General features: G+C 45.3%; 1 protein-coding gene and 1 long non-coding RNA gene across 5 annotated transcripts in view; one reads left to right on the forward strand and one right to left on the reverse strand.

Annotated features, from left to right (window-relative positions):
* Nucleotides 1-26,462, reverse strand: part of PRR7 (proline rich 7, synaptic) — a 111,563-nt gene that overhangs the window by 71,170 nt on the left and 13,931 nt on the right. The window lies entirely within an intron of this gene.
* LOC134933038 (uncharacterized) overlaps nucleotides 9,168-26,462 on the forward strand; it is a 64,390-nt gene continuing 47,095 nt past the window's right edge. The window contains exon 1 of the long non-coding RNA XR_010179573.1: nucleotides 9,168-9,273. This is a non-coding gene — a long non-coding RNA (uncharacterized LOC134933038). The remainder of the gene's footprint in view (nucleotides 9,274-26,462) is intronic.

Here is a 26,462-nt window from a genome sequence, read left to right on the forward strand (position 1 = left end):
CACCCACCCTCGCTACTTCCTACACTCACCGTCACTGCTCCCTACACCCACCATCACTACTTCCTACACCCACTCTTACTGCTCCCTACACCCACTCTCTCTGCTCCCTACACTGACCCTCACTGCTCCCTACACCCACTCTCTCTACTTCCCTCACTCCCAGCTCCCTACACCCTTCCTCGCTGCTACCTACACCCATTCTCTCTGCTTCCGTCACTCACTGCTCCCTATACCCACTCTCTCTGCTTCAGTCACTCACTGCTCCCTACACTCACCCACCCTCACTGCTTGATACCCTCACTGTTCCCTATACCTTTATTTACACTCTACTTTACTCACTGCTCTCCACAACGACCAGGGCCGTAACTAGGTGTGCACATTTGCCCTGTGGGTGCACCATCTATAGACACCCTGACTGGCCGCCTCTTCACTCATGTGGTCCGCTGACGGCCGCTCCTCCCGCTCACCTGTGCGCTTTGTCTGCAGCAGATCATCTGCCATCTATCGCCCTCAGCCCCAAGCCCTCACTCTTATGCCCCTATAATTCTGTTGCACGCCTACAGCGCGCACTGGCCCAATTTTTAATATGGGGGGGGGGCGCCGATGCTGCTTCTTGCACACAGCGCGAAAATGTCCAGTTACGGCACTGGGGTTGGGTATGGGATACCGGCAGTCAGGATGGCGGCGGTCAGAATACCGACACTGGCATCCCAACAGCCTGAAATCTCGCCTGGGGCGCTGGAGCAAAGCAACCCTAATCCTAACTCACCCCCTAATCCTAACTCTCCCTCCCCACAGCCTAACCTTAACCCTTCCTGCCCGCAGCCTAACATTAACACCCCCCCTGCAGTCTAACTTTAACCCACCTGGCATACTTACATTCTGGATTCCGGCGTTGGCATTCTGACAGATGTCATGATTCCAGCAGCGGTATTTTGACTGCTGGGATTCCGTATGCCGGGATGTTTACTACAACCTGGCTGAGGGTCTATAAATGTGTGCATGCACAGTACTGCGATCCTACGCTTCAGCACAAAATAACAAGCCGACCGCCTTCTAGGAACTGCACTGTACACAATAGGTGTTTGTGTATATATAGTGTCTGACCAAGGACATTGATCTATAGATCTATAAATCTATACAACATTGATCTATAGATCTACAAATCTATACAACATTTTGGTGATTTCACAAACTTCTATACATAATTCCCACAGACATAGATTTTCTACCATTGTGGATTCCATAACTGCATTTAATGCACAAGAGTACCACCCTTCACTGAATATCAGTCACCAGGACGCCTTAATTAAGCTGAAACAGTCCATCACTTCAGTGTACATCTTGATAAATCGAGATCCAAAACAACCTTTTATCTTGGAAGTAAATGCATGTGATAGGGCACTGGGGCTACTTTTCCCAGCAGAGAGGAGACATGATTCTTCAACCTGCAACTCTTTCTCTAAGTGCCACCAACACTAATACCATTAGCGGTCCAAAACAATCCTTTACTAATATCAACCAGAAGACTATGGCATGTTCTCCGTCACAAACACATTTTAAATCCATTTGTGTCTCTTTTTCTGCCTTTAATCGATAACCCTAGTTTGCAACATAGGGAAGCAAGACACCCCTTCACATCTTGGATGACTCTGGTCTCACGTGTGTTCGACAATTTAGTGACCGCTCCACTGAAAAGCCACTATTCTTTTCACAAGCAGTTATCTCAAACCCGATGTTGAAACCTTACCCGATATCATTTCTGCAAACCCAACATTATGGAGCAACTCTCGTTAAAAAAGTTAACTCCAGCAGACTGGGATAACTCTTTAGATAGACTTTTATGTGAGAAAAATCCCTTTTTAAAGCAATCTCACTCCACATTGCAGAGTTTTAATTGGCCTAGCAACAACTCATAACTGCCCTAGATGCTGAACACCAAGAGCAGATTTGCTTCATTGTATATGGGCATGTCCAGTAATCCGATGCTTCTGGAATCAGATTTGGTGTTATGTAACCAGCAACCTGCTCAGTTACCCCCTTAACGCCTGAATGGGCCATATTCGGTATTATACCCAGGGAAAGTGGAGGGGTTGAGGGGGGAGGTAAAAGTAGCACATGGGGTTCATAAATTATTGCTAGTCAACTCAGTAGTTGCCAAGAAATGTATCCTCTAATTATGGATACAAGGATATAACCTATCATGCCATCGTTTGTCCCTTTTAAAAAAAAAAAATAAAAAAAAATTATTCTTAGTATTTAGAATGGACTGGCTGGATGCCTCACTAAAAACAAAACAAAAAAAACAACATGCACAGAACGCTTCTTTAATACCTGGGAAAGTTATATTTATACTTTATCCCCAATGATCAAAAATCAGCTATGGAATTGCTTAAAAAGCACGTTATAGTATGATGAGACACGTATGTGTTCATCTGATCCTCCAATTAATGTATAAATGTACAACTTTTTCCTTTAATTTTTCACTTTACTGGCCTGTTTAAATATTGCAAATCAAATTTTTACATGGTACTTGTATACTTTAATACTGTATGTACATTATGTCCAAAGCCGGCCCTACCCAATATGATGCCCTACGCAAGGTAATAGCTGCCAGTGCAATACAGGGAGGCCACCACGCACCATAGGGGCGAGGCCACACCTGTAATCTGCAGCCAGTGAAATTAATTGCGAACCTTGGAAGTGAACCCGAGGTCACAACTGATGTAGCTGGTAAATCTCTAAATTTCCTTGTAGATACGGGGGCGGCCAAGTCAGTGATAAATTCGACCGTGGGCATGAGATGATGATGAGTTGTGTTTTTATTTGGGTATTTATTTGTTGTAGAACTACAGGTACCTGCGGGCCCGTTATTTCCCCGCATGCTGGTACTTGAGGTTCTCCAAGTACCAGCAAGCGGGGGAGGCTTGCTGGTCCTTGTAGTTCCACAACAAAAAACAATATTCTTTTTTTTACACACATGGCTATCAGCCCGGCACCCACCGCCCAGGGGTGCTGGGGACAGCCTCAGGCTTCACCCCTGGCCCTTGGGTGCCTGGAGGGGGGGTGACCCCTTGATTTAAGGGGTCCCCACTCCTCCAGGGAACCCCGGCCAGGGGTGACTAGTTGGGGGGGTAATGTCACGGCCGCAGGGACCTACATAAATGTGTCCTCCGGCTGTGGCATTATGTCCCTGGCTAGTGGAGCCCGGTGCTGGTTTCAAAAATACGGGGGACCCCTACATCTTTTGTCCCCCGTATTTTTGGAACCAGGACCGGACTAAGAGCCCAGTGCTGGTTGTCAAAATACGGGGAGCCCCTGTCCAATTTTTTCCCCAGTATTTAAACAACCAGGACCGGCTCAAAGAGCCCGAGGCTGGTTATACTTAGGAGGGGGGACCTCACGCATTTTTTTTTTTAACCCATTCAGACCCTTCTCCATTAAGTTAATGGAAGCCCTGGACAACAAAATTGCATTCATGTCCTCCCCCCACTCCCTTCCCAGTCCCAAACACTAATTTTTATTTTTTTTTCTATAAAAATGTACAATATACAACAAGTATGATGAGCAGGCAGGCAGAAGGCATTGGCAACATCGGACTGAGATGCAAATTAGTGGAGGAGGCCTGGGTCAGTTGATGGTGGGCGAGTTTGTAAGCCATTGGCGGTGGCAGCGGGCATCGGCTCAGAGGCAGTAGCGGGCATTGGCTCGACGGCGGTAGGGGTCATCGGCAGGATGTGGCGGACATTATGGCTGTAGGGCCTCACCAGCCACTGACCTCACCGCACGCCACTGATATTCAGTACACTTCCATGGATTCATTTTAGAAGGCTAAAAGTGCTGTTTAGACTTACACTGATTTGCCATTTTTTTCAAAGATCATGTTCTCACAAAGCTCAAATAGCATAGCAAGCATGTCACCCAGGCTCACATGTCTGCACTCTTCCCACACCCCTTTCCTTAATCTACAGTGATTCAATATGTTCTAACAGTAGCGGATCTTGCCACGGGCAAGCAGGACTTTTGCCCGGGGCGCCGCCTTCCGGAGGGCGCTGGCGCCATCCGGAGGGCGCTGGCGCCATCCGGAGGGCGCCGCACCATGGCAAGATCCGCCACTGCTGTGCCCTCCGCTGCCCACTGTGTCCCCGGTCTGTGCCTCCTGTGAAGGGAACTAGACGCGTAGCGTCTAGTTTCCCTTCGTGGAGAGTACCTTTGCTGAACGTGCGCGATGACGTCATCGCACACCGCACAGCAAAGGTCCTCTCCACGAAGGGAACTAGACGCTACTAATGTACAGGGGGCGTAACTGACCACGCCCCCTGTATTAAGCCACGACCCGTTTCCTGCCCGGGGCGCAGAGCGGGCTTGAAAAGGCCCTGTGTTCTAACCAGACTTGCTTTCAGCAAAAGATGAGACAGACAACATGATGAAGGCAGGTTGGGAGTGACTCCTGAACTCTTTAGGTCACAGACAGGGGAGCTTTTCATTCTATAAGTATTAAGAAGGTGGGTATTAAATAGATCTTATATTTAGTAAAGGAAAGAAAAATATTTTAAAGAAAAAGCCATCTTTTTGAAATTTAATTTTTAGTTGTTTGATATGAGTAATTGACCCCTAGTGGTAAATTTACTAACTTTTCTAAAACAGAGAATTGGTGATGTTGCCCATAGCAACCAATAAGATGCTGTCTTTCATTTCTCTATTGCCGTTTAGAAAATGATAGACAATTTCTGATTGGTTGCTATGGGCAACATCACCTCTGTTTTAGAAGCTTTAGTAAATGTACCCCCTAAAGTCTATTTATGGACCATATTCTGTAACTAGCCATTGCTTAAATACACTTTAAGGGGGCAAATAAATTGTTATTTGCCCCGGCTGCCACTAGATGGGGCCTAACAGAGCAATTCAGTTGTTGCACTGTTTGGGCGCACATGCAGCCATGCTGCCTCCTGGGGTACAAGCTAACCTGGGACTTTAGATGGGTTTAGCTGCTTTGGAGGCGTGCACACGGGGTATGCATGCCTAATGGGGGGTTGGCACCCATTTCATTTGGGCGCCCAGAGTACAACTGAATTTCCCTCTAAGTGCCCTCTGGGGCCAATTTTCCATCTTTGGGGGTTGGACATATGCAGTACTTGCCTACAAGCCTGGAGAAATGATAAAGTGGAATGTGATAATGCACCAGCCAGTCAACCCGTGACTACAAAAATAGTACTGAAAGCCCAGTTGAGTAAATTTACTAAGTACAGGTTTTAGGTTTTTAGGTTTTTATGTTTTGACCATTTACCAAAGACAAAACTGACAGACAGTGGACCAAATGACCAACTTTAGAACACTTTAGAATATTGGACCAACTATCTGTTATTTTACGTAGACAACCGCAGATTTACTAAGCATTGGTTTGCAAACCGACCACAAACTGACGGCCAGCCTGCACAAATAATAGATTACCCACTGACAGACGTGTTTTAGTTCTAAAACACATTCTATTGAACAAAGCACTTATTAACAACTTTTTGACATGTAGGGTTCCTTTGTGTTTTGTTATTGCAAAACCAAAAATACAGTAATATCACCTTCTACAGGATAGGTGCTGGATGGATATATAATTGCAATGCCAATTGTTTAGAAATAAAAAATACAATTGAAACATTTGTCAGAGTATAGTAGGCTTTACTCCATTCCTATCAACTCTTGTGTAATCCTTAGACAGGTGCCCAAAATTAAGGGGCATATTTGCCTCACAACTAGGGAGTGTGGCCTCATTGTCACGGTGGGGGCATGCCCAAAGCTCCATGAGCTGCACACATGTGCACGGCATCTTTTCACTGCTGCTCTGCTAAGCATTCCACTTTGCATGGGTAAATCAGCAAAACCAGGTTGTGTATGGATCACAGGGTCGACCCTAATTAGGCTGACTGTCATTAGGGTGACCAATAATGGTTGACATGGCTAAGGTCGAGATGATGAAAAGGGCAACGTAGTAAAACGGTCGACACTGGAAAAAGTCGACATGGACAAAAGTTCGACACAGGAAAAGGTCGACATGACAAATGGTCGACATCAAAAATATTTTTTTGGGTGTCGTTTTCATCGTCACAACACATGGAACCCCAATTTAGTGTACTGCGACTTCGGGCAAGGTGACTCGCTCCTCTACCACTGCACTCGGCAAAGGTTACCTTCCCAATCGTAGTCCATGTGAACGGTAAAGTATGAAAAGGTTGAAAAAAATGTGAAACCCCCTAAAAAGCTGTGTCGACCATTTGCATCTTGCGACCTTTTTTTTACCAGTCAGTCATAAGTTCTGTCGTCCTAATGATCATGTCGACCTAATGCATGTCGACCATTAGTGGTTGACCTATTGACGGTCGACTTCATTAAGGTTGACCAACCATCTGGATACCAACAAGGTCATATGAATTTTCGTTTTTTATGTAATAATTTTTTAAAAGCCTAATGTTTGTATGAGGGATGGGGAGAGGGTATTGAGGGAAGAAGTGGTGGTAGGGTAGAGCTTTACCTAGGGCACCAAGAAAACGGACACCAGTTATCAATGACCTGCTCGTATGTGTCTGAACTTTGCGGGAGTTCATATAGTAAACCTATATTTACAGTATATAGAGTAGGCTCTAAATAAAAATCGATATTGTTGCGCAGATTCTAAAAGTACCACAATTTACTAATGCTTTTTTTCTCTACCTCACAGCAGGCTATCGCTCTCAAATGGGATTCAACATTGACTTGCACCTCAAATTTAATGATGCCACCATCCTCAAAAAGGTCTATAGGGATGCTGGAAATTGTATAAAATAGGCAAGCACCGGAAAAGTTGAGTAAAGCCATTATCTCCAGTGAAAACACCAGAGAAAGGGCTTTTCCAACCATCATAAATAGATCCTGCAACTAGAGAGAGAACATACAAACCCCACAAAGATAGGGCCTTCGTGCAAACTTGCCTACTCTCCCGCAAGGCCAAGAGACTCCCACTTTTTCACGCAGTCCCCCGCACCCACGGAAAAGTGGCCAGATCTCCCCCATCCCACCCACTTCCTAGAGAAGCGGGCATGATGAGGAGATCATGCAGGGAATTGCGGTTCCGTATTGAGGGGGTGGGGCTGAATTAAACAAATTCACATCATTTAGCGCTGACTCCTTCCCTGCAGATCCACAAATCGTGGCATAGTGATGTTTAGCACTGCCCCACCTTCCGCACTGGTAAGCAGTGTCTCCTCTCTGGGCTTCTCCTGGAGAGGAGGTTTTAATTGTAGGCAAGTATACTGGTTTCAGTATGATATATCAGCAGCCAGGAATCGCTGGCATTTCAACTGCTTGTGGGGATTCTGGCGTCTGTACTGTGAACGCCGGGATCCCGACTGGCGGTATTGTAACCGCTTCCCAGTATCCCTTGGTGGGAATCAAATAAAAAGACCCCAGTGCAGTGATTCAGCAGTGCTACCCACTGTACCCCCTATGGACTCATTGGGTCTATCATGCCACAAGGGCTGCAGTCAGAAAGGGCAACAGTCGAGATTATCTTTTCTCCAGTAAACAATCTGAGGTAAAAATAATAAATAAATAAAAACACAAAAGAGGAAAAGAAAGCTGGACAACCGCTTTCATGTTCAGACCTTTCCTGTCATGAATTGGCTTCCAATGTGCCAATCTGTTCAGCGTATTTTGTATTCATAGGAGACAGCAACGCTCACATCTTTTAATTAAGGCTTCAAGTTCTGTGCAATGCTCCATTTCCCTTTTCAGTCCAGAGTGATGCAACAAGTTCTGCCTCTGCATAATGTTTTATTTCAAGAAAATGATAGGACAGATGAGAAGCAACATATATCTTGATAATGGCAGATATATTTACTTAACTATGTTTAAGTTTCTAATACTAAGTGTAAGTCCAAGGTGCAGACCCCACAAAGCTGGCTCAGGCGCAAACACCCCGGGGCCAGGGGCAAACGCAGGATTTAGTGAGGGGGATTTCCGTGGGTGGGTGTATGTATGCATATGGGCATGTGTATATATATATATATATACATACACACACACACACACACACACACACACATATATACACATACATACATACACACAGGTGTATACATGTATATGTGCGGTTGGCACTTTTCGTGTTTTGTGTTTTGGTTCTAATTCCACTTTCGTGTTTTGGTTTTGGCTTGGTTTTGCATAAACCACCCTTTCGAGTTTTGGTTTTGGATCTGGGTGATTTTTGAAAAAAACATAAAAACAGCTAAAATCACAGAATTTGGGTGTAATTTTGCTCCTACGGTATTATTAACCCCAATAACATTAATTTCCACTTATTTCTAGTCTATTCTGAATGCCTCACAATATTGTTTTTAGGCCTAAAAGTTGCACCGAGGTGGCTGTATGACCAAGCTAATCGACACAAGTGTGCGGCACAAACACCTGGCCCATCTAGGAGTGGCACTGCAGTGTCAGACAGGATGGCACTTTTCAAAAAGTAGGCCCCAAACAGCACCTCATGCAAAGATGTAGAAGAGGTGCAATGAGGTAGCTGTATGACTAAGCCATGCGACACAAACAATTGGCCTATCTAGGCGTGGCACTGCAGTGGCATACAGGAGGGCAGAAATATAAAAAAAAGGCCCCAAACAGCACATGAAGCAAAGAAGAAAAAAAGGTGCACCGAGGTTGTTGTATAACTGGGCTAAGCGACACAACCACCTGGCCCATCTAGTAGTGTCACGCAGTGGCTGAATTTCGAGAGTAGGCCGCAATTGTTCGGTCCACTGACAGCATCTCCAGCACGCCCCTGTCATTTTTAAAAAGTTCTGCAATTGGTGGACTTATATGGCAGTACCCCAGGACTAATACAGCAGTACCCCTGGACTCAAACGGCAGTGTCAGACAGGATGGCACTTTTCAAAAACTAGGCCCCAAACAGCACCTGATGCAAAGATGTCGAAGAGGTGCAATGAGGTAGCTGTATGCAGGGGCGGACAGGCCACAATAATTACCGGGAAAATTACCGGGAAGATTCCCGGGAGGCCGACTCCACTGCGGGGCCGGCCGTCAGCTGAGTGCCTTTTCTTTCTGTGTTTTTTTTTTTTTCTGACTAGAATCAGCAAAGCCACCTAGTGGCCGCCGGCAGAACTGACAGCACATCCCCTGCTCAGACTCAGGCTGGGCAGGAAGTGTGTGACTGGTGTTTACTTCCTGCCTGAGTGCTGTAGAACAGAGGCGCGGAGCTACAACAGAATTAAATATGGGATACAGTCAAAAGAGGTACGGTAATAGCTGAATGAGGGGAACAAGGCCCTGTATTAAAAAACACTTCTCCAGTTCCAGCTCCTCCACTCTGCTCTATGCATGCCAGCCCCCACTCCTCCACCCAGCAATGTGCATGCCAGCCCCCCCTCCTACACCCAGCCCTGTGCATGCCAGGCCCTGCTCCTGTACACAGCTCTGTGTGTGTGTGTGTGTGTGTGTGTGTGTGTGTGTGTGTGTGTGTCAGCCAGCCCCTGAACCCAGCCCTGAGTGTGTGCCAGCCCCAACTCCTATACCCAGCCCTGTGTGTATGTGCCAGCTCCTGCTGCTGTACACAACCCTGTGTGTGTGCCAGCCCTGCGTGTGCCCCTGTACCCAGCCCTGGGTCTGTGCCAGCCCAACTCCTCTACCCAGCCGTGTGTGTGTGTCAACCCCGCTCCTGTACCCAGCCCTGTGTGTGCCTGCCCACACATCTCTATACAGCTTGTGTGTAACAGCCACTAAAACCAGCCCTGTGTGTGTGCCTGCCCCCCTCCTGTACCCAGCCCTGTGTGTGTGTGCCTGCCCCCCTCCTGTACCCAGCCCTGTGTGTGTGTGTTTCTCCCCCTCCTGTACCCAGCCCTGTGTGTGTGTGCCTGCCCCCCTCCTGTACCCAGCCCTGTGTGTGTGTGTTTCTCCCCCTCCTGTACCCAGCCCTGTGTGTGTGTGCCTGCCCCCCTCCTGTACCCAGCCCTGTGTGTGTGTGTGTGCCTGCCCCCCTCCTGTACCCAGCCCTGTGTGTGTGTGTGTGTGTTTCTCCCCCTCCTGTACCCAGCCCTGTGTGTGTGTGCCTGCCCCCCTCCTGTACCCAGCCCTGTGTGTGTGTGTGTGTGTGTGTGCCTGCCCCCCTCCTGTACCCAGCCGTGTGTGTGTGTGTGTGTGTCTGCCCCCTCCTGTACCTAGCCCTGTGTGTGTGTGCCTGCCCACCTCCTGTACCCAGCCGTGTGTGTGTGTGTGTGTGTGTGTGTGTGTGTCTGCCCCCTCCTGTACCTAGCCCTGTGTGTGTGTGCCTGCCCCCCTCCTGTACCCAGCCCTGTGTGTGTGTGTGTGTGTGTGCCTGCCCCCCTCCTGTACCCAGCCGTGTGTGTGTGTGTGTGTGTGTGTGTGTGTCTGCCCCCTCCTGTACCTAGCCCTGTGTGTGTGTGCCTGCCCACCTCCTGTACCCAGCCCTGTGTGTGTGTGCCTGCCCCCCTCCCGTACCCAGCCCTGTGTGTGTCTGCCAGCCCTCGCTCCTGTACCCAGCCCTGTGTGTGTCTGCCAGCCCTCGCTCCTGTACCCAGCCCTGTGTTTATGCCTGCCCCCCTCCTGTACCCAGCCCTTTGTGTGTCTGCCCCCCCTCCTGTGTGCCCAGCCCTGTGTGTGTCTGCCAGCCCCTGTACCCAGCCCTGTGTGTGCCTGCCCCCACATCTCTATCCAGCCTGTGTGTGTCAGCCACTAAAACCAGCCCTGTGTGTGTGCTTACCCCCCTTCTGTACCCAGCCCTGTGTGTGTGCCTGCCCCCCTCCTGTACCCAGCCCTGTGTGTATGTGCCAGCCCCTGCTCCTGCACCCAGCCCTGTGTGTGGAAGCCCGTGCTCCAGTACCCAGCCCTGTGTAACCAGGGCCGGCAAGAGAAATCTTGGGTCCCGGTACACCAATTTCTCTGGGGCCCCCCACCCTGCCTTGACCCCCCCCCCCTTTATAACGCACAAAGTCGCTGTAAAAAAATTATATATATATATATATATACCCACACACACACATATACTGTATATATATATATATATAAAATATACAGTATATATATTACAATTTATACATATATATATACAAACATATATATATATATATATATATATATATATGTGGTCCTTGTATGGGCGGCATACAAGGACCATATACACAGATGCAGATCTGAGGGGAGGGCACCGGAGCAAGATGAACGGAAGTCCGGAGTGCCAGGGACATTTTTTGCATATATATATATATATATATATATACATACACACACACATAGAACTCACCATACACACATTTATATAGAATAATATGGCAGTACCTTGACATAGTATACAGTATGACAGGCTGTGAGGGTGCCATCCAGGCACGTAGGGAGCAGGGTTGGACAGAGGTAGTGATGCGGGCAGCTGCTATAAGGAGCCCTGACTCACACAGTCAGTGTAGCCTGTGTTTGCTGCTCTGCTGCCCGGCTCTTCAGTGGCAGCGGTAGCAGATCGTCAGACAGGGACGGGGCGGCAGAGAGGCATGCCGCAAGCATAATGAAGGCAACAAAGCGGAGACAACCAGACCAAGCAAGTGATGGGGCCCCCTGGAGCTCGGGGCCCGGGAGGGTTGTTCCCTTTGACCCCCCCTGTCGCCGGGCCTGTGTGTAACAGTCCGTATTCTGTATGTACCCTGTGGTCCCTGCTTGGCGTATTGATCAGCAGGAACAGCCTGATCTTGCATGTCCCTCTGCCTGTGCCAAGCCAAGCTCTTCTCCCTACATGTCTCTCTCCTCTTTTCCTCCTTCCATCTGTGTCTCTCCCTATCCACCATTCCCCATCCCTTCTTTCTTTTCTTGTATCTCTCCTTCATGGTATATCTTTCTCCCCTTCTCATTATATAGTTATAGCCAGACACATCAGCGTAATAAAAAAAACACATGCCAGCTGTGCAGTAGTCTGCTTTGCACCTTCTATGCCGGGCTACTTACTAACCCTCTCACAGAACTGCCATAGCGTGCCATTCAAATGACAAAGCTAAGCAGACTGGGCATTATTATTTCACCCACTTACGGCCATGGGTAATGCCAAGCTTTCTGGGTTTTCAATGCTGACCAATTTGCAACCCATGCGGCAATGTAAGCTACAAATTCTTTGCTACAGAGCTTGGAAAACATCCAGAATTACAACCATTGCTGTGTAAGGGATAGTCTGCGGTGCCAAAGTCAGTAATAGGTCTCTACAAACAGTGTAACTATATCGCAGAGCATGCGCTGCTGGTGCCTAATCATTGCAGAGCTCACAATTTACGGTATTACACAGCAGAGCTAATTTCTTTGCAGGTGCCTGTTTTTTGGTGCCAGCAGAACTTGTTCCTTCTGGGTCGCACAGACCACATAGCTTATTACTACTGGGTGCCACAGACTGCAGAGTTTATAACTGCTGTGTGCCATAGACTACAGCGTATTGATGTTACGTGTCAGAGAATCCAAGTTTATTATTGCTAAGTGCCACAGACTGGGTGTGGATCATTGTGTAGACCCTAACTAGGTCGACAGTCATTAGGTCAACCACTATTGGTTGACAATGCAGGGCCGTAACTAGGTGTGCGCTAATGGTGCCTTGCCCACAGCGCAAATGCTGACCAGTCACATAGGTAGCTGGGTAGTGCAGCGCTGCAGCTCCCTTTCCCACGTTTGCTGCTGGGAGAGATGACGTCTCTCCCAGCCCTCCCCCAATGCCCTGCGCTGCGAAGAGCGCAGCATAGGGTGGGAAGAAGACAAGGTGCCTGCCGGATGGTCACTGGTAAGGAGAATACTTACTCTCTCTCTCTTCCTCCCTCCCTCCATCTCTCCTCTTTCACTCTCATCCCGCCCATTTTTTTTATGTAAAAAGGTAGACTCTGTCTGCCTCCTGTAAAAACAGGGACTCTGCCTGCCTAAGTGTGTAAAAAGGGGGACTCTGCCTGCCTAAATGTATAAAAAGGGACCCTGCCTAATCTGATGAAAAGGGGGGACTCTTCTGCCGTAATGTGTAAAAAAGGAAGACTCTGCTGCTGTAATGTGTAAAAATGGTGACTCTGCCTGCCGTAATGTGTAAAAGGGAGCTCTACCTGCCTAATGTGTAAAAGGGGACTCTACCCATCGTACTGTGTAAAATGGGGACTACCTGCCATACTGTGTAAAAGGGGGCTCTACCTGCCGTAATGTGTAAAAGTGAACTCTGCCTGAGGTAATGTGTAAAAAGGAGCTCTGTGGCCTTGCCCCTTCCCCATGAAGCCACACTCCTATATTTTTTACACGTGCCTACGGCGTGCACTGGCCCTGTTTTCTATATGGGGGAGGGGCACTTATGCTGTTTCTTGCACACAGCGCTAAAATGTCTAGTTGCGGCACTGTGACAGTGACTAGGTTCACGCCTGAAAAAGATCAACATGGGTCAAAGGTCAACATGGAAAAAGGTCGATATGAGTTACTGGAATTTTTTATCGTTTTCTCTGTAAAGTGATCGGGAACCCCAATTAGTGAACCGTGTCCCATCGCAAGGCTCGCTTCGCTTGGTTGCTATTCCCAATCATAATCCACGTGGATCGTAAAGTATGGAAACGTTCACACAAAAAAAACCTCATATCAACCTTTTCTTGTGTCGACCTTTGCCATGTCAACCTATTGTCAATGATATTTGTGATCTTTGGGTAATGAGTTTGGTCTCTCTGTGGTAACAATTGTGTGTCTATTTGAGGGAGTTTTGGGAGTTTGTGTTCAGTCTCATTGGTGGTGGCTGGGTGTTATTTGGAATATGGAGGTTTGGGGTTTGTCACTGCAGGTGAAAGGTCTGTAAGTGTTGGGGCCAGTAGATTACCAATAATCTTGAAACCAGCAATGTGTAGCAAAGTTCTAATTCCGCCTACTTTGGTGTTGGTCCCGCCTACAGTCTATATGGTGCTTTCCGCGTGAGGCCACTTCTAGAAATTTTTCCAGGGCCACTTTTAGTTCCCAATCCGCCCCTGGCTGTATGACTAAGCCAAGCAACACAAACAATTCCAACTGAAATTATACGTCCAAATCACTGGAATTATACATCCAAATCACTGGAATTAATTGGCAAAATCACTGTAATTAATAATTATACGTCCAAATCACTGGAATTATACTGCAAAATCACTGGAATAATACGTCAAAATCACTGGAATTAATTGGCAAAATCACTGTAATTAATAATTATACGTCCAAATCACTGGTATTAAATGGCAAAATCTCGGTATCCCCTGCCTAGTGAAGTGGAATCTAGATGGGATTTGGTACCGGGGACACAATACCTCCATCAATTGTCTAAATACCACTGCACTAATGGCGGATACCGGACGCACGTCTAACACCAACATAAGTGTTAAGGCCTCAATTATGAGGGCTTCCATTGTCATGTGAAGCTGAATCACTAGTCATGAACATAGGCCAGGGCCTCAGCCGTTCCTTGCCACTCCGTGTCATAAATGGCATATTGGCAAGTTTCCGTTTCTCCTCAGAACATTTAAAAATTTTTTTTTTTTGGTCTTTTTACTGAACTTTGGCTTTTTGGATTTTACATGCCCTCCACTATCACAATGGGGCATTGGCCAGAGGCGTCACTGGGTGTGGTGACACCCGGAGCGCACTCTGTATTAACCCCCTCCCCCCCCCGCGCGCGGGAGACGAGGGTGTCCAAAAAGGGGGCGTGGCCTAATTTAAAAGGGGGCATTGCCTTACAGATTTTTTTTCCTTCGCTCCGGGGGCATGTCCAGCTTCCCCGAAGATGCTGGCTGCCCCCGGAGACTGCTCAGCGTGCAGTGCTGGCTCTTATCTGTGACAGGAGCCGAGTGCTGCAGGAGTTTATCTCACTGCAGCACTCGGCTCCTGTCACTACAGAAGAGCTGGCACTTTGGTGTTACCCCTTCCGAGGGCCACACCCCCCACACCCGCCTTCTGACGCCACTGGCATTGGCCTTGGCAGACAATGTTGATAGCATTTCATCGTCTATGTCATGGCTAGTGGCAGCAACTTCAGCACTAAGAGGAAATGGTTCTTGATCTTTCCCTATTTTAGCCTCCAAATGTTTGTTCTCCATTATTATTCTGGAGTTATATAACACAAAATGCTGCACAAGAGAGCGTACCCCTACACCTCACAGGGCAAACCCTGTAAAAATTATTTGGATTAAATATTAATAACCCCTTTATTTGGAGTAAATAATATACAGCACAGGGCAGCACCACTGAATTTATATGGCAGCACCACTGGACTGGATTTGTATGGAATTATATGGATTTATATGGAGTTATACGGCAGGATAACTGGAATTATACGGCAGTATCACAGGAATTATACGCCAGTATCACGGGAATTATACAGCAGTAACACTGGATATATGGCAGCAGAGGACACTGGACTGGACAGCACAACACAGCACCACTACATACAGCTACACTGGACACCAACAGACACCACTGGACACCAGCAGAGGACACCAACACTGTGACTGGCTGGACTGATGCAGCACAATACACTGACTACACTGGACTGGACTGAGCAGTACAACACAGCACAAGACTCGCCACCCCACTTTCCCGCCCCCACACAGACACTGAACACTGAGGACACGTCCTCTCAATACACTCTCTGAGACTGGAGTGAAAATGGCTGCGACGCGCTACTCCTTATATAGAATCCAAATCCCGCGAGAATTCGGCAGCAGGATTATGACGTTTTGCCGTGTTCGGGTTTCAGGCTCGGATTTTCCCGCCTGACTCGGATCCGGCCTTGAGACGTGAAGTTCGGTAGGGTTCGGTTCTCTGAGAACCGAACCCGCTCATCTCTAATATGTATATACATTCATACATATATGCATAAACACACACATACACACTTACATACATAATGACAAATACATAAATACTCACAGTTGTATGCATAGGGGCTGGGAGCAGAGGGGCATCAGTGTAAGGACGGAGGGAGCTGCTGTGGCTGAACATGCGCAGCCAGCATTTCCCCCCAAAACCATCTGTAAGAAGAGAGCTACTGTTGCTCAGCCGTACAGCAGCTTCGCGGTCACGATCGCGGTCGCGTTTTATAGCTGAGACATAGACAGCTGTGTCTCTGTCTCATAAATAGAAAATTCAGCTCATCAGGGGGGGTTTCTAGGTACTCGGAAACCCCCCCCTGCGTACGCCACTGCCCACATAGACTGACACACCACAACCCCCCCTCCCCCACATAGACTGATGAACCACGACCCCCCTCCCTCCCCCACATAGGCTGATGCACCATGAGCCCACTCCCCCACATAGCCTGAAGCACCACAAACACATCCCCTCCCCCAATATATCAGCATGCAGCAGGCACCATGATCATTAACCCCCCTCCATACTGGCAGCATAACCATTCCTGTTCCCCCCCTCCTACACACAGACAGACAGGGACACACTCACTCATGTATCAGAGCTCAGCATTTATTATAACATATCAGCGCCCGCATCCCGCATCATTTATCTCCCCTCTCCACCCCCGCACGGTTCCCGCACTCATGCTGGCCGCATCTGTCACATTTTATCTTGGTACTCAGCATACCGCGATCAACGTCCGACCTGGTCCCCGCTGGCTGCGCCGCTGGAGTCCTCTCACAGTGAGTCCCGTCACTGGGCTGGCTGCTGGCAGGGGGAACACACGCTGCGCATCTCAGCCTGAGAGGAGCTGCAACTCCGCCTACATGCAGCTGCCAGCTCTCTCAGTGTGCGGCCGCGCAGAGGGAGACACTGACTGCCGCAATATAAAAATAAATAAATTGTCAAACAGCAGTTCGATAGATCGGCAGCTTGGGGGGGTTCTAGGTACTCGGAAATGCCCCCTGCGTGCGCGCCTTGGGGCAGCGCACCACTGAAATACTAATGTGCAAATAGGAAAGACGCAGGAGCTATGTGTTAAAAAAAGTGATACAAAAATAAGGGTGTTAGTAAAGAGTGTGGTTCATTAGGTCGACATGCATTGGGTCGACATGGAAAAAGGTCGACATGAATTTTAAAAAATGTTATGGTGTCGTTTTCTTTGTAAAGTGACTGGGAACCCCAACTTGGCTTCTCTCGCCATGCTTCCAGCAAGGTGCTTCGCTGCGCTCAGCACAGGTTATTGTTCCCAATTGTAGTCCAAGTGGATGGTTAAGTATGAAAAAGGTCAAAAAATGAAAAAAATTTGTGAAAAACTCATGTCGACCTTTTTCCATGTCGACCTAGTACATGCCGACCTAATGACCATGTCGACCAAACATGGTCGATCCAATGTCTGTCTGTCTGTCTGTCTGTCTGTCTATCCTTGCACCACAAACACAGATATTATTCATGTATGTTACACAAATGACATCAGAGATCCTAAAACGTATGTACTGTTTGAGGGATCATTTATAATGTTGCATATTTTTCTACAATATGATATGTCTTCTGCTCAAGTGCAGTCCTACTTATTATACTGTACTTCCTATTTGTATTCCTTTTCATTTCAATGTGAGAGGCTTCAGCCACAAAGCACTGCATGTACATGCTTTGTGCATATATACAGCTCGGATAAAGCAGTGAATAGAGAGCTGTGACTTCATGCTGTGCTTTTATAGATTCCTGGATTAGGCGGGCAATCAGCACCACTTTCACACAGGAATACTTTCTTTTACAGTTTTACACAGGGTCGTGATTGAAGCAGCGCGTAAATAGAAACAGGATGCATGAAATGAATATACAGTGACACAAGCAGACTAGTTCTGATACAGCATATGTCACTGTACAGTATTCATACTGTCTCAGTCCAAATACAACCTTTACTGGGCAGTAATATCCACTTCCTTGCAGTTATTAGTTGTTTTTCTTTATACTGTATATTATCTATTAATGTGTTTATTCTCACTTTGCTATTTTAGAACTGTATAGGGGTACATTTCAAGTCACAAAAAAGTGGGTACACAGATAAAAATTACTGTTGTGCCTAGGGGTGCCATGAACACTAAATTCGCTCCTGTATAAAGCACAAAGATGTGGTCTGTGAAAACACTCAAGCCTCACTCTTTGCACCCTTGTTGTGCAGACGCAGAATTTACCTCTCGTAAGTAATGTACATGTAACCCCAAATGTAAGCACATATCAAAGCCCAGAGCCTTATGCATCCACTAACATTTGATTCACCTCAGAAAGCATTGACAAAGCAAATGGCAAGCATTGACAAAGCAAATTGACAAATGGCAGAAACGAGTATGAGATCCCTAATTACATTGCACAAATGCACTTGCATTGAACTCTAAACCATGTCCTACATTTGTATTTCATTATGGAAAACTATAATCAAGATATACTTTTAATATTATGGGGGGAATTCAATTGTCTGCTATATTTTAATGTGGTCTAATTGATCCCCCGAGGCTATCCAATTAGCCCCGATGGCAGCCTGACACCAGAACTTATCAAGGATTTATTTTCAGAACCCACTGAGGTCCCAAAAAAAATTCCCAGATAAACTCCCTGTTTTCGTGATCGCGTCCGCAAAAATACACAGGTCTGGGAACTTATACCAGAGCCTATGTGCTTTCGCCTGAAAAGTGGAAAAATATTGTGGTAAAGCCTGTTTTTTTTCCTCCAGAAAACATTTCAGGGCTCATTGAATTCACCCCTACAGTATGTATAAATTAAATATCACGTTTCTACTCATTATTTTACTATTTTGCTCAATATTTTACTTAGTTTACTCTTTTATTTAGAACTTTCATGTGTGGTGATTGCTACTGCTATGAGGAGTTTTAGCCTATGACTAAAACTTCCCAGTAAATATAACAAATGAAAAAGAACTATAGAAAAATACAAATAAAAAAAAAATATTACATTTAAAAACATGATTGAAATATTAAATTATATTTAATTTACGAAATATTACAAATGTATAATTAAAAAAATGTATATTACAGTACAGTAGTAGCTATACTGTGTTTTTAAGATAATGGTGCACTTTAAAAAGTAAATAGATATGGGTAGACATGCCGTGACAGCCAATTGTCCGACAGCAGCTCAATGCATAAAAGCATGCAGACATGGTCCAGGAGTTCAGTTACTCAGATCCAACTCCAGAATCGGGGATAAAATGTGATCTAAGTGACTTCAGTTCCCATTTATTAATTATCGGGTTATTGACCGGCTAATTTAAAAAATTTTATTGCTACTTTTCGCGGCAATAAGAAATTATCTACCGCTGGTATGTATTTAAGAACACATGCAGGATAGGGGCACTGATAGGAGCTTGTCCCTGCTATGTGTAAGAGTAAAGTGATCGCATTAGCAATCACTTTACTTACATTTGCTGGCGGCAGGCGCACTATTGCGCATGTGCGTCCTGCTGACCATGCATGCCCGAGATATAAATTCGGGATGCAGTCAATTTACCTACAATCAAAATCTCGACTGCCAAAATACCGACAGCCATTGACCGATGGTCAAAATACCGACAAGGTCAAAATACCGACATTAAAAATGTCAAAAAGTCAAAATACCAACATTTAAAATGTCAACAGGTCAAAAAATCTACGAGTTTTTCATGATTTTTTCATTGAAACTGACTTGTTCATACTTTACCATCATAGTGGACGTGGAGGGTGAATATAATAGTGTGCCGAGCGCAACGAGCGCGAGCCATGCGAGGGGACGCGGTACACTTATAAAGTGTCCATACTGACCTATGTTGAATATACACACCAATTTTTGTGGGAAAAACTCATGTCGACTTTGTGAACTGTCGACATTTCAAATGTCTGTATTTTGACCACGCTGGCTTTGTAAATGTCGGTATTTTGACCATGTTGGTATTTTGACCTTGTTGGTATTTTGACCATCGGTCAATTGGTGTCTGTATTTTGATTGTAGGTAAATCATACTGATCCCGTAAATTCGTCAAGAAAGCAGCACCCATATCTCCAATTTCTAAGGCCGTTCCCTGTAGATACATTCAAGGGATACTTGTTACTTGTGGGTAGAACCCAAAATATGAATGGCTAAAGAGGCCTCTTTGACTTTGGAATGATGGTTAGTGGTGGTTTGAGTATGTCAGAGGTTGCTGATCTCCTGGGATGTTCACATACAAGTCTCTAGATTTTACAGAACATAGTGCTCAAAACAAAATACATCCAGTGAGTGGCAGTGGCATGGGTGAAAGTAATGAGAGAGGTCCAAGGACAAAGGCCAGACTGCTTCAAGCTGATAGAAAGGTGTCAGTAGCTCAAATAACCATGCATTACAGCCAGAGCCTGATTAACAACAATGTGTTCAGCGTGGGGAATGTGATATAGGTGAACTGGGGTTTATGTGTGGCATAATGTGAACTGGTTGCACTACAGTGTGTTTAACACAATTGTTGTGCTGGAGTATTTACAAATTATGCTTTTAATAACATCTCAAGCCTACCTTTTATTGGTAGGGCCCCCACATATCAGTTGCCCTGAGGCTCTATAAATATTAATCTGTCCCTGGTTAAAACAGTGGTATGGAGAAGAGCATCTCTGAACACAAGGCATGTCAAACATTGGCTACAACAGACCACACCCCTAATAACTGCTAACTGAAGCTGCAGTGGGGTCACTAAAAGATCACTACAGGGTCACTAAAACTGGACAGATGAAGATTAGAAAAAATGTCACCTGGTCTGGCATATATCAATTTCTGCTGCAAAATGCAGATGGCAGGGTCACAATTTGGAGTCAATAACATGAATCCATCCTGCCTTGTGTGAATAGTTCAGGCTGATGGTGGTGGTTAATAGTGTGGGCAATGTTTTCCCTGCAATCACTAGGGCCCTTAATACAGAGCCGTAAGTAGACTTTTTGGTGCTCTGTGCCAGAGAGAGAATTGGCGTCCCGCACCCTCCATTGTTTTTCAATAAGGACAAAAGGTGCATGCCTTGTGGGGAAGAGGCATGACAAGATTGATCCCAGAGAAAGCCCATGCTATGATGCCCCTTCCTCCATTATATATATATATATATGGTACACACACACGTATAGATCACTGCGAGAAAATGGATTTGGATGCAAATCCTTTTTATACCACAGCCTTGCACTTAACTTGAGGGCTTGTTGTTATTCAGTTACAATGCCCATTATTAAATAACATATCTCAATATACTGACATACCCAGGATTCAAACCTACTGCCTGTTGAATTCTAAACATACACCCTACTTATTGAGCTATTTGATCCTGCATAAAAACTATGAACACTATATGAAGCTACTGGTACTTTATTTTTTTTTACTATCAACATTGCAGTTGAGCAGATCTATGTATTATGCAGCCACACATCCAATCTCTTCCAGCCATATGCTACTTAGATCTGCACAGCCACAATACTAAATATTTTTTCACAAGGTAAGCTTCAAATAGTTAGAATTCTCTAGCTTAGAAATATCTACCTTTCTATGCAAGGGTAGATAGCTCAATGAATAGATTGTCTGACTGCAACGTCACATGCAATGGGTTCAAATCCCGGGTATATCAGCATCTTGAAATGTAATAAAGGACAGTGTGACTGAATAACAAAGAAATCTCAAGTTGAGTTCATGAATGTTGTATAGGTATTAGCGACAGAAGATGTCAGGGTAGGAGACAATGGCAGTCAGGAGATGCAGGGCTTCAAAAAAAGAGGAAGCTGCAAGTGAAATTAAAACTAATAAATAACAAGAGCCACCAACAGCGCCCCCTACCCTGCAGCGCTACGTGCGGTGCCCCCTCCGCACACACCTAGTTACGGCCCTGCCTTCATACACACTGAGCATTATTGCTGCTGATCATCTACATCCCTTATGGTCACAGGCTAGTCAAAGTGAGCCACAAAAAGCCATTTTTATACTGTTTAGATTTTCCCCCATAAAATAGGAAACATTTTTTTGTTCAGGGCTACAAATGAAGTCTTGCTGATCATTTTAATATCTTTAACATTCAGTGTGCTTTAAATAGTTATCCAAGTTATTTGGGTGGCCGCACAACTTGTAGAACCTTACTAAGACATGGTAAAGTCTGACATACAAATGCATAATTATATGAAAGCACACCATGGGGGCTATGTAGTTGGTTCTAAGATCACAGAACTGGCAATCCATTATAAGGCTGGTTACCTATAACCCCCATATGCATCCTAATTTACAATATGAAAGTTGTGTGTGTGTCCGTGCTGGGAAATAATAAATATATATGCTTATCTGACCCATTTAACGATGCTTCCATTAACACAGTAGCTCCCAAAGATTCATTCAGCATATATACACTCCAATTGGCGGGGGGGTGGAAACAAAGAGCATCATTATGCAACAAACATTTTGATTTAAAAAAATTGGATTTGTAAATAATACATTATGTGTCTGCAAGCACCTTTTCCAATGGTGGTAGGGGCACTTGCCTCTTCGATGGTGGTGGTATGAGTGCATGCCTCTCTGATGGTGGTCATGGGTGCACATGGCTCTCCAATGGTGGTGGTGCATACCTCTCATGCCTCTCTGGTGTTTGTGGGGACACATGCCTCTGCGATGGTAGTGTGTGCATGCCAATCCAGTGGTGGTGAGGGTGTGCATGCCTCCGGTGGTGGTGCACATGCCTCTCCAGTTGTGATGGTGGGGGTGCATGCCTCTATGGTGGGAGTGCCTGCCTCTCCTGGGGTGGCAGGGGTGCTGCCTTGCCCAGACTGGCAGTAGTGCTTGCCTTGCTCAGGGTGGCAGGGGTCCCTGCCTTGTCTGATGTAATGGGGCTGCCTACATACATTACTGACACATTTTGTGTAACTGTAGCAGCCCACTCTGCATAGCACTGTCTTACAGACACATTGTAGATTACTATGCTGAATAATATGCATGTATACATGTGTAAGAATCCATTATAGTCCCATTCACCGCGCTTCGCTACCTGATTGTGGGCAGGATGTATACAGCATCACATTTTGGATACAATACATCTCACCCTTACCACATGCATAGCGATGTTTTTAAAGTCGTATGTCTGCATATACAATTGTGATTAAATTCTGAAAAGGGCTGTCCTCAGTGTTCTGTGGACTTACGGTTTTATGACCCAGAAGTCCTTACTGTAAATGCTCCGCCCTTAACCTGTGCATGTGCAAGCCGCAGGGGTCACAGAGGGATCCTGGACACCCCTAGAGGGAGGGGTCGTGGACACCCCTAGAGGGAGAATAGTGGTCGGTATACTGGCGGTCAGGATTCCGGAACTAGTAGAACTAGTACTGCACTATCTAAGCACACATCCCTATGGTAAGGCTCCTGTCTCTTCTTCCTGGTAGCTACTCTCTGGTCCAGGGCACTGAATGAGGGCTCAGATCCACAGACACAGCAAACTTGGCAGGAGAAGTTGCTACCACTTGGCATGTGCACCTCCATGCCCCTTAAACTGCAGGATATGGGGCAGAAGCTCTAGTAATCGTATTATATACCATTGCTATTGTCATAATTTGAGCCACTTGCCAAAAGGAGGGGGTTTCCAGTCAACTGGATCCCCCTGCACTTGCCTATGTGGTACCCACACAAATGATACCTTGTTTTAAATTATACCTTGTTTCTTTTCAGAAGACTTTTTATTTAAAAAAAAAATACCATTAGCCTTTTTAACACATCCATAAAAATGTAATCCAAATGGGCAAATCTGTCTTATAAGCATCACAAATAAATGTGGTTGATTTGTTTACTGCAAAAAAGAAAAACTTTAAACACACAAAAGTAGCATATGTAGAAAATACAAATACCCTAACTCTGATTATTAATATAAATCAAACATGAGGCTACAACAGGCTGTATTCATGAGAAAATATAATGGTTTAGGGAGAAATTAAATTAGCCACAAAATGCCCCTATTCAATTGTTTGTGAAAAATTATCGGCGATTATTCTCCATAGGTTTACCGAAAATGTAACTTCACCACCTCTGAGCAGGTGATAATCTTAGGAAAAATACATATTTTAAGGTAAAAATTTCAGGATTTGGTTCAAAACCCCTGGGATAACCACCCGAATAACTAATTAGGCACATGCAAGTTTTTAATTATTTGCATTAGCCAATAATAATGCAATTTTTGGGGACAAAAGTGCAAAGTGATGGAAATTAAGGTATATGGTATGGGTATTGGGGTGCTTTATCAGTGTTTTTTGCATGCAGGTGGGAGGAATCAGTTTTTTAAAGCTTTTCTAAAGTCCCTTTAATGACCCAAATATATACTTATACCTATTTGTACCCCAATTTAATTTGAGCACTTATTTTGCTTAAAAAAACCTTTCTTTCTATAATTTTCCACTTTTTTTTTAGAAAAATGCATATAACAGCCATTTGACCAAATTTAAGTACCCCACATATTTTATTATGACCACTAATAGACTGCTATACTGTTCTCCTATATTAGTTTGGCTTTTTTGGTGTACAGGCAGATTTCTCTATTTTCTCCTACCCTTTGCACTGGTTTTGACAGCTAGAATTATTGAAAGTATCCAGTTTTTGCATCTTTGCAATAGGATAGGTTGAATCGCCAGAGCGTGCCTGCGATAAGCCACCTTTCACAGTCATTTTTTTGGTGATATCCATAAAAAGTCAGATCGCAGTAAATTACTTACAAATAGTGGCCTAATTGCATTCCCCCATAGGCTGAGTCAAGCATGTGCAGATTCACCAAGACTAGTCTAGAACTTCTTTTAACTGCAGCCAGCAACTACAGCCAGGTAGATGAATGATACTTGTAATATTTTGTTAATAAATTGCGGCAACAGAAAATCTGTGTTATTGACTCATATTAATAAACAGGGGTCTGTGTGCTGATTGGTAGTATGTCCAAACATCATTTGTTAGTTTAATTCACAGTTATCCTTCTTTAATTCACAAATATCCATGTGATTTATTGCCTGATGTTTGATTTTGGGTGTGGCTGACTGTAATATTATATATAGTAGAGCTTTTCCAACCAGTGCACCTTTTGTGTGATGTTTGTGTTTGTATCACATTTCTCTCCACAGTCCACATATTATACTTGTTAAGGTGTGTACACACGGTGAGATTTGTTTTGCGATTTTGACTATATATTCAAAATCGTAAAGAAAGTTAGTGCAGATCGCAAGGTGAAAGTCACCTTGCGAACCCAAGGCACGGTCCCGCGAGGTCGGTATCGCTAGCCCAGATAGACTGTGCAGGCAAGTCAATTTTGTCTATCTAGTATAAAAGATAGTCAAAATTGACACTTCGCCAAAATCGCACATAGCCAGTATCGCAAACACAGTCATCTAGGCTTGCGATACCGACCTAGTCCCTGTCGCATAGTGAGAATCGGGGTTAGCCCGAATCTCACCGTGTGTACACACCTTAAGCTATTTGGCTTTGGATAGAATTTTCCCTAGTCCTTGGATTAATCATTCTTTGGAAAGTGTGTAAATATTTTGGTACATCATTATTATTATTACTATTATCATCATCATCATCATCATCATCATCATCATCATCATCCCAATCAACAACAATGAACCCTCTTCACTTATTTCAAAAAAGTTCCTAAATTCAGTATAGTCAGGCCTAGTGTGGACTGCGAGTTTTCATGTCTTGTTTTATTAGAGCATCAATATGTCACTAGGGGTCAGTAGCGTCACTAGGCGGGTGCGGGGGGGTACGGACCGCACTCGGGTGTCACCCTCAATGGGGGTGATACCAAGTGCTGCACTCATTTTCCGCACTCTTCCCCGCTCAGCTGACAGAATGAACTCCCACCGCAGCCCCTAAATGCTAACCCCCCTCCGCGCCACTAGCACAGACACATCCGCTGCTTCTATGGGTGATGTGCGTATTACCTTTAGTGAGCGGCGCTCCTCCCCTGTGACCTCGTCGCGCACATCACGTGAGATGCGCAGCCCGCGGCCTGAGCGAATGAGAGGCTGGGAGCGTGAGTAACAGGGAAGCCGGAAGGTTGTGTGTAGAGAAAGCGGGCGTGCAGCCGTGCAGAAATGGGCTGCGCGGCTGTCAGTCACTGGCCACTGTAGCGGCAAAGTGGCAACCAACATTCTAGTATGTCACAAAACTCCCATGGCCCATGTAGTGCTGGAGTGGGGTGCTGGAGTGTTTAGGTGCTGGGAGGGGGGAAGGGTGGGTGTGTGTGCAATTTATTAAAATTTATTTAATTTGGATGCTATACGATAACATTGGCTTTATGACAGAATTTGCTTCTGGCACCCAGAATAACAGGGGTGGGGGGCTACCTAGAAGATTATATATATATATATATATATATATATATATATATAATAATTATATAATATATATATATATATATATATATATATATACACACACACAGAAGCAGTACACTGTATAACCCAGAATAGTCTGCTAAGAGCGAACCCTATTGGGGGAGGGGGGCATTGGTCACATTTAAATCCATATTCCTGGTCACT

This window comes from Pseudophryne corroboree, chromosome 6 (genome assembly GCF_028390025.1).
Source record: "Pseudophryne corroboree isolate aPseCor3 chromosome 6, aPseCor3.hap2, whole genome shotgun sequence".
NCBI lineage: Eukaryota > Metazoa > Chordata > Amphibia > Anura > Myobatrachidae > Pseudophryne > Pseudophryne corroboree.